We start from the raw sequence: 14,561 nt of genomic DNA on the forward strand, positions 1-14,561 counted from the left end.
CTAATTCCCTTTCATTTACCACTCTATTTCTTCTTCCTTTGCCCCTTCGTTGAGATCTATTCCCCCTTCTCTCTCCTAAGTGTGTGTGTGGGTGGGTGGTGGGGGGGGGGGGGCTTACCCGTGTCTTGCAGAATCATCATCTCCATTAGCAGCTAGATTGTAGTAGTGAGATTGCTGAGAAGAGATGGCCCTTAGTGTGCTGACATTTGTCAACAAGCACTGAGATGTGGAACAAGAGCCCAGTTTGCATGATTGAAGTGGACATTCTTCATGCATGAACATGAGTGTAACTTTCCAGACATCCACAAGCACACTTTCAGCAGGGATTGCTGGATGGACAATGGTTCGAATTTTACGGTAAAAATAAAGGTGAGACTATCAGCACTCTCCATTATTAGAGTAAATTGGACAGCAACCTCCGCTGACTGCACATGCGCAATTAAACGTGGAAATCAGGAAGTTGCTGTCCAAGTTGCCCTGCTCCTCCAGAAGCTGCGTTATACTGGTATCTCGCCGAGAGACTCAGCATTGAAACTGGCATTTATATAGTGCCTTCAACGTAATGAAATGTCCCAAGACGCTTCACAGGAGTATTATGCGATTTAAAAAAAATTGACACGAGCTACATAAATAGAAATTGGTGTAGGTGATCAAAATCTTGGTCAAAGAGGTATGTCTTGAAGGAGGAAAGAGAGGCGGAAAGGTTTAGGGAGGGAGTTCCAGAGCTTGGGGCCCAGGCAACAGAAGGCACGGCCCTGAATGGTTGAGCGATTATAATCAGGGATGCTCGGGGGAAGAATTAGAGGAGCGCAGACATCGGGGGGGAGGGGCTGGAGGATATTGGGGATAGGGAAGGGGAAGGCCATGGAGGGATTTGAAAATAAACACAAGGAAGGGCATGAAGTTGCCGTACTTACATGATAGATACCCACTAATCACAGCAGAAAACGTTAGGGCTTGTTCATTCCAGTGTTAGAAATTTTTTAAGTGTGATAATTAATTATTCCCAAACAACCCCTCTGCCATTGAAAATTACGTTTTAGAAGTGTGGAGTTTCATTCCTTTAGATTTTAGTTATTCTTGGAGATTTAAAAAAATTTAACTAAATTTGTTTTTTTACTTTTTCTTTGTCTCTTTTATCTCTCTCTCAATTCCACTTTTCTTCCCCTACATGAATTGGCATTGAATTAACTATTCAAACTTGCACTTCCTGACTCAGACACTGCATGCCTCTGATTGGTTAAAGAGATACACAGTTGCTTGTCCTGTTCACACAGGTCCCCGATCTCCTGTAGAAGGCGCCGTGCTGCTTTGGTTCACTTATCACCAAGTTTTAATGCAAAATCCCATAGCAAGTCTGTGCGCAAGTGTAATGAATGGCTAGCGCCATGTGTCCGCCGCTGAGTGCAAAATCAGAGCCATAAACTAATTTTGTCATTCTAAATGTACTCAGCTACTTACACCTGTACTGTGAAATAATTATTTAAACAATATCAAAAATTATAAGGAAAAACATTAAATATTAAACTCAATGTTCGTTCTTACTAAATGTCTGATTTTTAAAAGGAGCTGCTAATTGCCTCTAAGAATGACTAAAAGCTGTTTGTGTCAAGCTGTGTTTCTATAATCAGATCTTTTCTGTTTTCAGATCATGGTATTTATTGTCGCATTCATTTATATAGATTTTAATTATTTTATGGCCGTTGATTTTCTTCAGGTAATATTGGGAGCCGGCAGAAAGTACATGACCCCTATATCAACCAAAGACCCTGAGTACCCAAATACGCCCCAGGCTGAGGGCATTCGTTTGGACGGGATCAATTTAATTGACAAATGGATTGAAACTAAAACTGATGAGGTTTGTTTGATTATACTCTAGAGTTTAATATGGAATTGCAAAGGACAAATAAGAAAATAATGTTTGATCCGCACATCATTTTATCTTTATTTAATTAGTATTTCTTGGATTTAGCTGTTGCTTATAAAATACGCAACCTGGGAACTCAAAGATTATGTTGGCAATGATTTAATTAATTCCCTGTAACAGGAGGCTTATTTTGATCTAACCCACTCTAGAACTTCCTTCATTGGCAATCTACACGTCTACATCCTTTGAATCAGACATTAAATTACAGTCACTCTACATGTTCTAGTGTACAGTTGGCCATCAACGATTTCATGGCACTAAAAGAGCAGAGAGTACTCCAGATGTACTGGCCAATATTCCTTCCTCAACCAAAATCAAAAAATGAATTATCTGGTCATTCATCCAATTTCATATTCAACAAATCACAGCTCAGCTAAGAAATGCAGGAAAAAGCTGCCAATAAAGAAATCAGAACACAAACCGATCAAATTACTAAATAGAAAAATAAAATCCTTTTGGCTGTAACCAATTGAAACTCAACAATAACAAGACTACAAGTATTTAAATTTATATTACCATAAAAATGGAAACTCTACCAACAAAATTGCTCCAAATAAATTTTGAAACACCTTTCATCCACCAATTCTTTATCTTAGCTTGTTAACTATAACACGCAAAATATATATAACTAACGTAAAAATGTAAAAGCAAACATTCATTTGCCTGAGATTCCCCCAACTCCATATTGGAAATATGTCTAGTAGGTTTTTCCCTCTCCCTTTCTCGGGGCCCTCAGCTGCCACTCTCTCTCCATGCCTTTTGCACCTGTTTCAACGCCACACTGATGCTTTCTTTGACTGTTATTCCTGCCTCTGAAACTGTTTAGAATTTCTAAATATAGTATAACTGTGTTCAGCATTAAAAATCAGCTTAACAACACGTTTGCATTTGTATAGCACCTTCAGGCTTCAGTACCTCCCCAGAGAAAGCAATTACTCGAAGATTCACTCGGTTGATTCCAGACATGAGGGGGTTGACTTATTAAGATAGGTTGGGCCTATACTCATTGGAATTCAGAAGAATGAGAGGTGATCTTATCGAAACATACAAGATAATGAGGGGGCTCGACAAGGTGGATACAGAGAGGATATTTCCACTCATAGGGGAAACTAAAACTCGGGGGCATAGTCTCAGAATAAGGGGAAATCTGCAAAATTCACTGCCCCAGAGAGCTGTGGAAGCTGGGTCATTGAATATATTTAAGGTGGAGATAGACAGATTTTTGAGCGATAAGGGAATAAAGAATTATGGGGAGCGGGCGGGTAAGTGGAGCTGAGTCCATGATCAGATCAGCCATGATCTTATTGAATGGCGGAGCAGGCTTGAGGGGCCAATTGGCCTACTCCTGTTCCTATTTCTTATGTTCTTATGAGCTCTTGGTGAGGTAGTAAGTTGAATCCTGAGAGATTGCTGCTTACCATGGCTCCAAAAATGACAATGAGGGACCATGGGATAAAGGCCAGAAGATGGGAGGTGAATGGGCAGTTCAGATCTATTTAACACAAGTGATGACGAATGTATGGACTGGATTGCCCAGGGAGGCAATCGAGTAATTTTAAGGGGGGAGTTGGACAAGATCTTGCAAATAATGACCGTAATTTGATTACATTTGATATTAAGTTTGAGAGGGAGAAGGGACAATCATAAATCAAGTTTTTAAGGGTTGAGAAGTTAATTGACCTCAGTAAACTGTGCTGAACTGCTAATGGATAAGCCTACAGACAAATAGTGGGAAATATTCAAAGAAGCATGTGGTATGATACAAAACCAATCCGTAACCTTAAAGGCAAAGGCTCCCCTTGTGTAGTTAAGCAACCATGGTCAGCAAATAAAGTAAGAGACTATCAAGCTAACAGCAATCTTACACAATGCAAGAAAAAGTGGAAATTCAGGGGAATGGGGGAGCTATAAAAAGCAACAAAGGGATATAAAAAAAATGGCATGTGAAAAAATGCAAGGACTGTCAAAGCTAACAGCAAAAGTTTTTATAAATAGTTTGAGAAAGTGTGTGATAAAGGGGGAATATGGACTCATTAAAGACTGAAGCAGATGAGACAATAAAGGATAATAAGGAACTTGCAGACTTGTTAAGAGTAACTTGTCTCCGTTTTCACAGTGGAGGAAGAGGACAAAATGCTAGCGGTACAAGGGAACCTAAAAATAAGATAAGGGGGCAACTTATTGAATTAAATATAAGTTTCTTAAAAATGGTAATGGAGAAAATAATGGGGCTTATGATAGACAAATTTCAAAAACCTAATGGATTCCACTTGATGGTGATAAAAAAAAATAGACGAGGAAATTGCAGATGCCTTGGTCATAATTCTCCAAAGCTTCCTAGATTCAGGAATTGTGCTTTTGGATAGGAAAATTGCAAATGTCACTGTTAAGAGAGGGAGTGAGAAACTAGGTAACTACAGAACTGTCAATTTAACATCAATTGTGGGGAAGTTATTGCAATTTATCATTAGAGACAGAGTGACTGAATACTTGAATAAGTATGAGCTGATCAACAAAAGTCAGCATGATCTTGGAATGGACAATAAACGCTGGCCTTGCCAGCAACACCCATATCACATGAACACATTTTTTTTTTAAGGATTTATGAAGGTTAGGTCATGTCTGACTAATTTAGTTGAATTTTTTGAGAGGGCCACACGCATGGTGAGTAGCGGAGAATCTATGGATGTTGTTTGTGGACTTTCAGAAGGAATTTGACAAGGTTTTGCACAAGAGATTATTAGCAAAAATGAGAATGCAAGGAATTGGAAGTAATCTTGCAACCTGGGTCGGTAATTGGTTGGGATGTAGTTGACAGAGAGCAGGGATAAAGGGAATGTTTTCTGATTGGCGAGTTGTGACTAGGGATCTATATTGGCGCCTCAGCTTTTCGCTATATACATTAATGACTTGGGTGAAGGACTATTGAGTTGTATATCCAAGTTTGCAGATTACACTAAGTTAGAAGGCACAGTAAGTTGTGTGGGGAGCAGAAAGTCACAAAGACAAAGTGAGTAAAGCTATGGGAGATTGAGGTTGTTGAGTCCTTAACTCTTAAACATAATCACACGAGGCACGTACTGCAGACACAGTCACTCTCTGACCTTCACCTTTATTACCCTGTGCTTGCCCTGCGTGGGACCTCCCCTTATATACCTGAATCTCCAGGTAAGGAGTGTCTCCCACAAGTACACCCTCTGTGGTCAAGGTGTGCATTTCGAGTAAGTATGTACCGTATGTAGTGGTTACATGAGGGTTACAATTGTATAAGGGTTACAGTAGTATGCTGGTTACATACATGACAGAGGTCAATGTGGGGGAAGTGTGAAGTAATCCACTTTGGATTGGAGAAAGACAAATCTAAATTTTTGGTGGGGGAGCAAATGGATTTAGGTGCCCGTGTATACATCACTAAAAGCTAATGCACAGGTAGAAAAAGTAGTCAAAAAAAACTGATGGAATGCTGATCTTTTATCTCAACGGGGTTGGGATTCAAAAGTGAGGGAGTGATGCTTCAGTTGTGGAGAGCCTTGATCGCATCCCATCTGGAGAAATATGTTCAGTTTTGGACACCATACGTCAGGAAAGAATATTGGCCTTGGAAGGGGCTCAATGCAGATTCACCAGATGGATACAAGGGCTTAAAGGGTTAAATTGTGGGGACAGGTAACATAAAATTGGCTTGTATTCCCTTGAGTTCAGCAGGTTGAGTGGTAATCTGATCGAGGTCTGTTCTCTCAAGTGGATGTAAAAGATCCCATGGCACTATTTTGAAGAGCAGGGGAGTTATCCCCGGTGTCGTGGCCAATATTTATCCCTCAATCAATATAACATTTTTTAAAAAGCATTATCTGGTCATTATCACATTGCTGTTTGTGGGAGCTTGCTTGTGTGCAAATTGGCTGCTGCATTTCCTACATTATAACAGTGACTACACTCCAAAAGTCGTGAAAGGTGCTATATAATTCCAAGTCTTTTTTTTTAAATGATAAAAGAATTAGATAAGGTAGATACAGAAACGATTTCCTCTGGTGGGGGTGTCTAGAGGGAACAGTCTTAAAATGAGAGCTAGGCCATTTAGGAGTGAAATCAGGAAGCACATTTACATGTGTGATATCTTCACAGAGCACAACACACACAGTTTCCTTACATGCAGGCTGCTCTCGGAACACTCCGGAAAGCTGCCTGTTGTTTAATGATTAACTATGCAGCTGCAGTACACAATACGTCCACATCCACAGTGTGGAGCTACAAGCATTACAAGCTTACAGACATCACACTTCTCCCTCCTTAATGAAAAAGCCATCATAACAAACATCATAAATAACTTTCATTTTTATACATATTTACAAGTTTAACTTTACCACTTGTTTTCTGTTTCGAAGAGGATACCTTCGCTCTCGAACAGAACCTTCCAAACATGGTGTTGATTTCACACTCATTTGAGGCTCATCCTGAGGAACATTTTCCTCCATGGAATTTCCTTGATTTTCATTTGCACTCACTCTAACTTCAGGCTCTTTGTTTCCCTGACTCGGACTCAGACTTTCATTCTGATTCTCTCCTGGATTTGTTTCCAGTACATTGGATTTAGGATTTGCTACTGGTATATCAAAACTACCGGTATCTGAAAAGTCAGAAATAATTGAATCATTCCCACCTTCAACTACTTCCATTTCTGTAGGTAAAATATGATCAATAGGGACAAACCTAACCCTGTCCATTATCAAACATCTTTACCAAATATGTGCGAGGACCACATATCTTCACCACTCTTCCGGGTAACAACTTTAACCATTTATGGTGATGGTTCTTCACTCTCACCTTCTGGTTTAATTTCACTCTTCTCTCTTTTACTCTCCCTTTATCGTGATTCTCTTTTTGTCTTAATTGTGTCTCTTCTATAGACTGTGCCAAATTTGGCTTTAACAATGAGAATCTGGTTCGTGGCTGTCGTTTGAGAAACAACTCTCCTGGTGTTCTACCAGTAGTTGTATGAGGAGTATTTCGATATGTAATCAAAAAATTAGCCAATTTGTGATCCTATGACAACTGTCGTTTCCTTGGATTTGGATCTAACATTTGTTTTATGAGGGCACGTTTTACAATTTGTACAGTGCGCTCTGCTGCACCATTCGAAGCAGGATAGTATGGTGGAACCTTGGTGTGTTTCACACCATTTTTGCTCTTGAATTGTGCAAATTCTTCTGAATGAAATTGTGGTCCATTATCCGAAACAATTTCTTCAGGGAGGCCAAATGCAGAAAATAATTTTCGTAAAATGTCCAATGTTTTACTTGTTATTTTCCACGTTGGAAACACCTCAACCCACTTTGAATGGCTATCAATTACAATGAACAATTGTTGTCCACCTAACTCAGCAAAATCAACATGTAGCCTTTGCCACACCCTGGGAGGCCATTTCCATGGCTGTAATGGTACTGGTGGTGGTTGTTTGCTTACCAATTGATATGTCGTACACTGACTCACGATGTATTCTATATCTTTATCAAAACCTGGCCACCATAAATAACTGTGTGCAAAACTCTTGGTCAAGCACATTCCCAGGTACTGGTCATGGAGGTCGTCTAATAATTTGAACCTGAATTTATTTGGTATAACCACTCTTGCACCCCACATGATGCAATCTTTATCGACTGATAATTCATTCCTACGAATGAAGAATGGATGTGTATCTTTGTCTGTTACCTGGTTTGACCATCCATTTGCAATATACTCATACACCTTTGACATCACTGGGTCACGTTTGGTTGCTCTACCAATCTCTTCAGCTGTGACTGGCAGTTCATCAATGTCTGAAAAAGAAAACACTTCTTCCCTATCGGGTGTAACCTGTGATGGGGAAGGCAACCTAGACATTGCATCAGCATTACTGTGAGCAACTGATCGTCTGTATTCAATATCATATATATGCTAACAAAATCAAAGCCCATCTCTGCATTCGGGCTGCATCTAATGTTGGAATTGGGGACTTTGGATGGAGGATTGCTGTTAGGGGCTTATGGTCCGTAACGATGGTAAATTTACAACCATACAAGAATTTGTGAAACATCTTGACCCCAAAAATTAATGCCAAAGCTTCCCTTTCAATTTGAGCATAATTTCTCTCACTGGCACTGAGAGTGCGTGAAGCAAAAGCAATTTTACTTAATACATGAGAGATCACTGCCCCAACTCCAAACGGAGAGGCATCACATGCTAGCTTAATCTCCTTAGAAATGTCATAGTGAACTAACATGGTGCTCTCTACCAATTTGTTTTTACACTCCTTGAATGTTGTTTCGCATTTTTTTGACCACTGCCAATGGACCTGCTTTTTCAAAAGTTCATTGGGTGTAATACTGTAGCCAAATTTGGTAGGAACTTCCCATAATAGTTCAAAAGACCCAAGAATGAACAAAGTTCAGTGACATTCCTGGGAGTGGGTGCATTTCTAATTGCATCCAATTTTTCCATGGTTGGATGTAAACCATCTTTGTCTACTCTGTACCCTAAGTATTCCACTGAGTTTTTAAATAACTCATACTTACGAGCAGACACTCATACTCTGTGCTTCTCTAGCCGTTTGAGGACTTCATTCAATATGTTATTATGAATTTGCCTATTTGGTGCTGAAATTAGTATGTCATCCAAATAACATACTACCCCTTCAATACCTTGCAAAATCTGGTTCATCACCCCTTGGAATATGGCAGGGAGGGAAGACACTCCAAACGGTAGCCTATTAAACTGATATAGGCCTAGATGAGTATTTATAGTCAAACATGACATGGACCCTTCATTTAGTTCAAGCTGTAAGTAGTCATTCGTAAGATCCAGTTTTGAGAATATCTTACCTTACCATCAGACTTAGGTATAACAACAATGGGTGTAGCCCAGTTACATCGATCTAACTTACATATAATATTCTCAGTCTCTAGTCTTTTGAGTTCTTGCTCAACTTTCTCCTTGAGTGCATATGGTACGGAACGTGGCTCGTAGTAAACCGATCTAGCGTCCTTCTGTACCCTGACACTCGCCTTGAAGCCTTAGATCGGACAGCCCGTTTCGCAGAACACCTTCGGATACTGCTTGATAACCTCTTCCATTGACGAAAATCTCGCTGCCACACAGAAAATCTTACTCCAATCCAGCTTCAGTGAGCTCAACCAATTTCTTCCTAGTAAAGCAGTCTTGTCTCCTTTCACTACTATTAGAGGCAAGTTCTGAAATTGATCTTTATATTTCACCGGTACGGTGATACGGCCTACTACAGGAATTTTCTCTCCCGAGTAGCCTTGCAGCTTTATCTTGGATTTCTCCAGTTGGAAATCACGCAATTTGTCGCGGTACAGTGACTCCGGTACTACACTCTCGGAGGCACCCATGTCAATTTCCATTGGTATCTTGAATCCCGCAACATCTATGTGTATTTTGATGCTTTCCGAATCGCTGTCCATTAACCTCGTGCTCCTGATGACGTGTAACTCTAACATCTCCTCGTCCTGTTGTTCTTCCATGCTATGAAGTCTCTTTGGATTTCGACTCATAGCTTTGAATGTTGGACTCAAAGCTTTAAAAACTGGTTTACCCTTCAGTCAGCATGCCTTCGCAAGATGCCCAGTCTTTCTGCAGAAGAAACACTCTGCCTTCATGTATGGACAACTTTGAGCAATGTGTTGTCCCAGGCACCTACAGCACGACTTCGGTGCTCTGGTAGAATTTCTAGTTTCTGAGACTTTCAGCCATGGCCGTCTTTTACTTTGAACCTGCAGGTGATTTACTTCGGTTGACTGACGACCATAATCATATTTAATTCTCGGGAATATTGTTCGGCTATGCTCATCGACCTCGCTGTCTGACAAGCAATCTCAAAAGTTAAGTCATCTGTCGTCAATAACTTCCTTCTGATTGCATCATTTTTCACCCCACAAACGTAACGATCCCATCATGCTCGGTTTTGAAAGTTTCCAAAATTACAGTGCATCGATAGCTTTTTTTAATGCTATGATGTAATCAACGATACTTTCATCCGCCTTTTGATTCCGAATCCCGAAACGATAACTTTCAGCAATTTCTAACAGTTTGGGGTTATAGTGCTGCTCCAGCTTCGTTAAAATCTCTAAGCGTTGTGTCCTTTGACTCGTCAGGCACAAGCAGATTTTACAAGGGTTTCGTATAATGCCGGCCCTGCCACTGATGAGAAGATCGCTTTCTTATGTTCCAACACAGCCTGGTTCTGGACTGCATTGTCTGGAACTTCGATTATGTTATTTGCAGTGAAATACATTTCTAGCCGATCCACATACGCTTTAAAATGTTCCTGGTCATGTCTATATTCACCCAAATATCCGTTTACACCTGCCATTTTTAATCTCTAGCTGTTCACACCATGTGTTGTTTTTTACCTCGGATTTTGTAGCTTTTTTTTTCAAAGACCGTAACTTCCAAAGTCTTCTGTTGGCTGGCTGAATCCTTCACCAACAAAATTTAAGCTTTAAATCATCTGAAAAATCTCATCCTCGGTCTCCAAATGTGATATCTTCACAGAGCACAGCACACACAGCTTCCTTGCATGCAGGCTGCTCTCTCGGAACTCTCCGGAAAGCTGCCTGTTGTTTAATGATTAACTATGCAGCTGCAGAACACAATATGTCCACATCCACAGTGTGGAGCTACAAGCATTACAAGCTTACAGACATTACAACATGCTCAGTGTAGTAGAAATTGCAACTCTTTCCCCCGCCCCCCCCCCCCCCCCCAAAAAAAAAGTTGGTGATGCTGGATCAATTGAAAATTTTCAGACTCAGATCAATAGATTTTTATTGGGATTTTTGAGGGATATGGAACAAATGCAGGTAAATGGGGTTGAGATACAGATCAGCCATAATCTAAATGAATGATGGACATGACTCGAGGGGCTGAAAGGTCGACCCCTGTTCCTATGTTCTTAAATGCAGGAGCTAACTTGCAGAAAGCAAATCCAAGAAACAACAAATGAGATGAATGACCAATTAATCCATTTATGAGGGGAAACAAGAAATCCCTTTCCACTGCCCAGTATTGCCAGATCCCCCTGACTGATGCCAGACTCTGGGAGAGCCCCTCTTCTCCCCCCCCCCCCCCCCCCGCTATTCCCAGATGCCAGGTCTCCTGCCACTGCCCAGTGTTCTCGGACTCCAGGATTCTTCTTCCAGTGCGCTCAAACCATAAGATTCCATCTTCCCTCAACATTCTTCCCTGCCCAGTGATCCAAAACAGAGTTCTCATACCCTGGAATCATCCCCCAATGCTTTCAGACCCCGGGACATCCCTTCCAGTTCTCCCAGATCTTGGGTCTTCCTCCCTAGTAATATCAAGTGCTGGAATTTCCTTCCTATTGCTCACAGATCCCAGGGCTGTCTCAGAAATGTGCTCTCTCTCGCAGAATTTGGAACACTGCTGCCATTCATAAGAACATAAGAAATAGGAACAGGAGTAGGCCATACAGCCCCTTGAGCCTGCTCCGCCATTCAATAAGATCATGGCTGATCTGATCATGGACTCGGCTCTACCTACCCATCTGCTCCCCATAACCCCTTATCCCCTTATTGTTTAAGAAACTGTCTATTTCTGTCTTAATTTATTCAATGTCCCAGCTTCCACAGCTCTCTGAGGCAGCGAATTCCACAGATTTACAACTCTCAGAAGAAATTTCTCCTCATTTCAGTTTTAAATGGGTGGCCCCTTATTCTAAGATCATGCCCTCTAGTTCTAGTCTCCCCCATCAGTGCAGACATCCTTCCTGCATCCACCTTGTCAAGCCCCCTCATAATCTTATATGTTTCGATAAAATCACCTCTCATTCTTCTGAATTCCAATGAGTAGAGGCCCAACCTACTCGACCTTTCCTCATAAGTCAACCCCCTCATCTCCGGAATCAACCTAGTGAACCTTCTCTGAACTGCCTCCAAAGCAAGTATATATTTTCGTAAATATGGAAACCAAAACTGCACGCAGTATTCCAGGTGTGACCTCACCAATACCCTGTATAGCTGTAGCAAGACTTCCCTGCTTTTATACTCCATCCCCTTTGCAATAAAGGCCAAGATTCCATTGGCCTTCCTGATCATTTGCTGTACCTGCATACTATCCTTTTGTGTTTCATGCACAAGTGCCCCCAGGTCCCGCTGTACTGCAGCACTTTGCAATCTTTCTCCATTTAAATAATAACTTGCTCTTTGATTTTTTTCTGCCAAAGTGCATGATCTCACACTTTCCAACATTATACTCCTCAGGATCCATCTTATTGCTGCCAATCGCAGGGAGGTACCACCTATCCCTCGTACACCCTCATTTCTATAGACCTAGGCTCTGGGGATCCCCTGTCCCTTCTTCGACCTGCCAGACCCTGAGGCCTCACTCTTATGCAACCAGCAACCCTCAAGTGTTGCTAAAAGAAAGGAAATAGGGAACCAATCACATCATTCCAAATGGTTCTTCATTAAACTGAGCACTTAATACAGTAAGGATTGTAACATCATAAACATGAAAAATGATGACATTTATTTTAAAAATTATTCAACATACCTTTACAATCGCACTTTGTATGATTAAAATTATTTCAACAATGTTCTCCATCGGAGGTCTGCTCATGTGAGAATCCTGAGTCTTGAGTGCATGCTGATTCCCAGAGCCAATCACTTAGTTGACTAGACTCCAGCTTGTGGTTTATTGCTGTCACATGTATTTTCAAAAAATGCGATCTTTATAGGAATGGATGGGGGTAGAGCTTCGATTATACTACTCCACCAGATATCTATCTCTAATCTGGAATTCATTGGAACATACAGCAAAATAAAAATATTAAAATTAAATATCAATCATAAAGTCTTGTTAAGTAACAACAAAATAAGGCAATATCTTTGTAGATTTTGCTATTTTATCCAAGCTCTTTCTTGCTTCTGTACATTGACACATGACTTGTGGGTTCTCTCCCAGCGAGCAGTTTATGTGTGGAATAAGGTAGATTTGGACAAAGTCAACCCGGAGACCACGGATTATTTGCTGGGTGAGTTGCCTGTGAATTTTAGTAATTTCTTACTTTTTGACACGACTCACTCGGGTTGCAATGCAGTGGGAATAGAACCAACCATTTAGGTTGGGACGGGACAGTTTCTTTCATGTCGGGGGGAGGCTAATTGAGGAAGTGACCAGGACGGGAGGCGAGTCCCATGCTGAAAGTTATATGTACGGCAAATACAAAAGCCGTATCTTTGCTCACCTTTATACTAAGGTGGCAGATGGATCATCATCATAGGCAGTCCCTCAGAATCGAGGAAGACTTGCTTCCACTCCTGAAGTGAGTTCTTTGGTGGCTGAACAGTCCAATATGAGAGCCACAGTCTCTTGTCACAGGTGGGACAGATGGTCATTGAGGGAAGGGGTGGGTGGAACTGGTTTACCGCACACTCTTTCCACTGTCTGCACTTGATTTCTGCATGCTCTCGGCGCTGAGACTCGAGGTGCTCAGCGCCCTCTCAGATGCACTTTCTCCACTTAGGGTGGTCTTGGGCCAGGGACTCCCAGGTGTCAGTGGGGATGTTGCACTTTATCAGGGAAGCTTTGAGGGTGACATTGTAGCGTTTCTGCTGCCCACCTTTGGCTCGTTTGCCATGAAAGAGCTCCGAGTAGATCACTTGCTTTGGGAGTCTTGTGTATGGATACGTGAATGAGAACAGCTCGCTGCAGAGACACCCAGTGCCCAGAGTGTGGAACTGCTGATGGACTCAAACCAATCCTTTTAATAGGGAGTTGCAGGCTGTTGTGAATGAAAAGCGTGTCTCAGCTCTAAATGGGTAAAGCCTATTGGAGAGCTACTTACAAGCATCACATGTAATTCCTAATGTTACGAGGGCGTGGACACAATTTACATTTAAAAGCACATAAGCAATGTTAACATGACATGCCGATTTTAATATACAGATGGTGAGTTTTTAAATTGTTAGTGATGAGATTTGATGGGCCATAGGGCTTTTCCTCATATCTGACTTTTATTTTGTTTTAAAGGTGTTAACTAATTTAAACTCCCAACATTTTGCCAATGACAGATTCTCAGTGCAGACATTATCACATGTTGGTTACGGTAATGCATTGGTTATTTTACTCGGCGACAGAGGTTGGAGTGGTCTTGGACCTGGCCTGGAGACGGCGAAGGTTGAACAGGCTCCCACTGGTTTTGTAGTTTAGTTCCACTCCAGTGGGGAGCTTGTCGACTGTGAGGTGGAGCATGACAGCGAGGAAGATTGGAGAAGAGGGTTGGGGCGATGGCGCAGCCCTGCTTGACCCCGGTCCGTACGTGGATTGGGTCTGTGATGGATCCGTTGGTAAGGATCACGGCCTGCATGTCGTCATGGAGCAGGCGGAGGCTGGGGGCATCCGAAACGGAGGAGGACGCTCCTTAGACCTTCACAGTTGACAGTGTCAAAGGCCTTTGTAAGGTCGAAGAAGGCCATGTATAACGTTTGGCGCTGTTCCCCAAGTCGATTCCGAGGGACTGCCAATGATGATGATTTTACTGGACTAGTAATCCAGAGGCAGCTCTAATTGAGACAGAGAATGTGACTTCAAGCCTCTGTGTGGCAGTTTGAGAAAT

At 41.6% G+C, this 14,561-nt stretch overlaps 1 pseudogene; it reads left to right on the plus strand.

Annotated features, from left to right (window-relative positions):
• Positions 1-14,561, plus strand: part of LOC139266230 (alkaline phosphatase-like) — a 40,513-nt pseudogene that overhangs the window by 13,606 nt on the left and 12,346 nt on the right.

This window comes from Pristiophorus japonicus, chromosome 6, assembly GCF_044704955.1.
Source record: "Pristiophorus japonicus isolate sPriJap1 chromosome 6, sPriJap1.hap1, whole genome shotgun sequence".
Taxonomy (NCBI): domain Eukaryota; kingdom Metazoa; phylum Chordata; class Chondrichthyes; family Pristiophoridae; genus Pristiophorus; species Pristiophorus japonicus.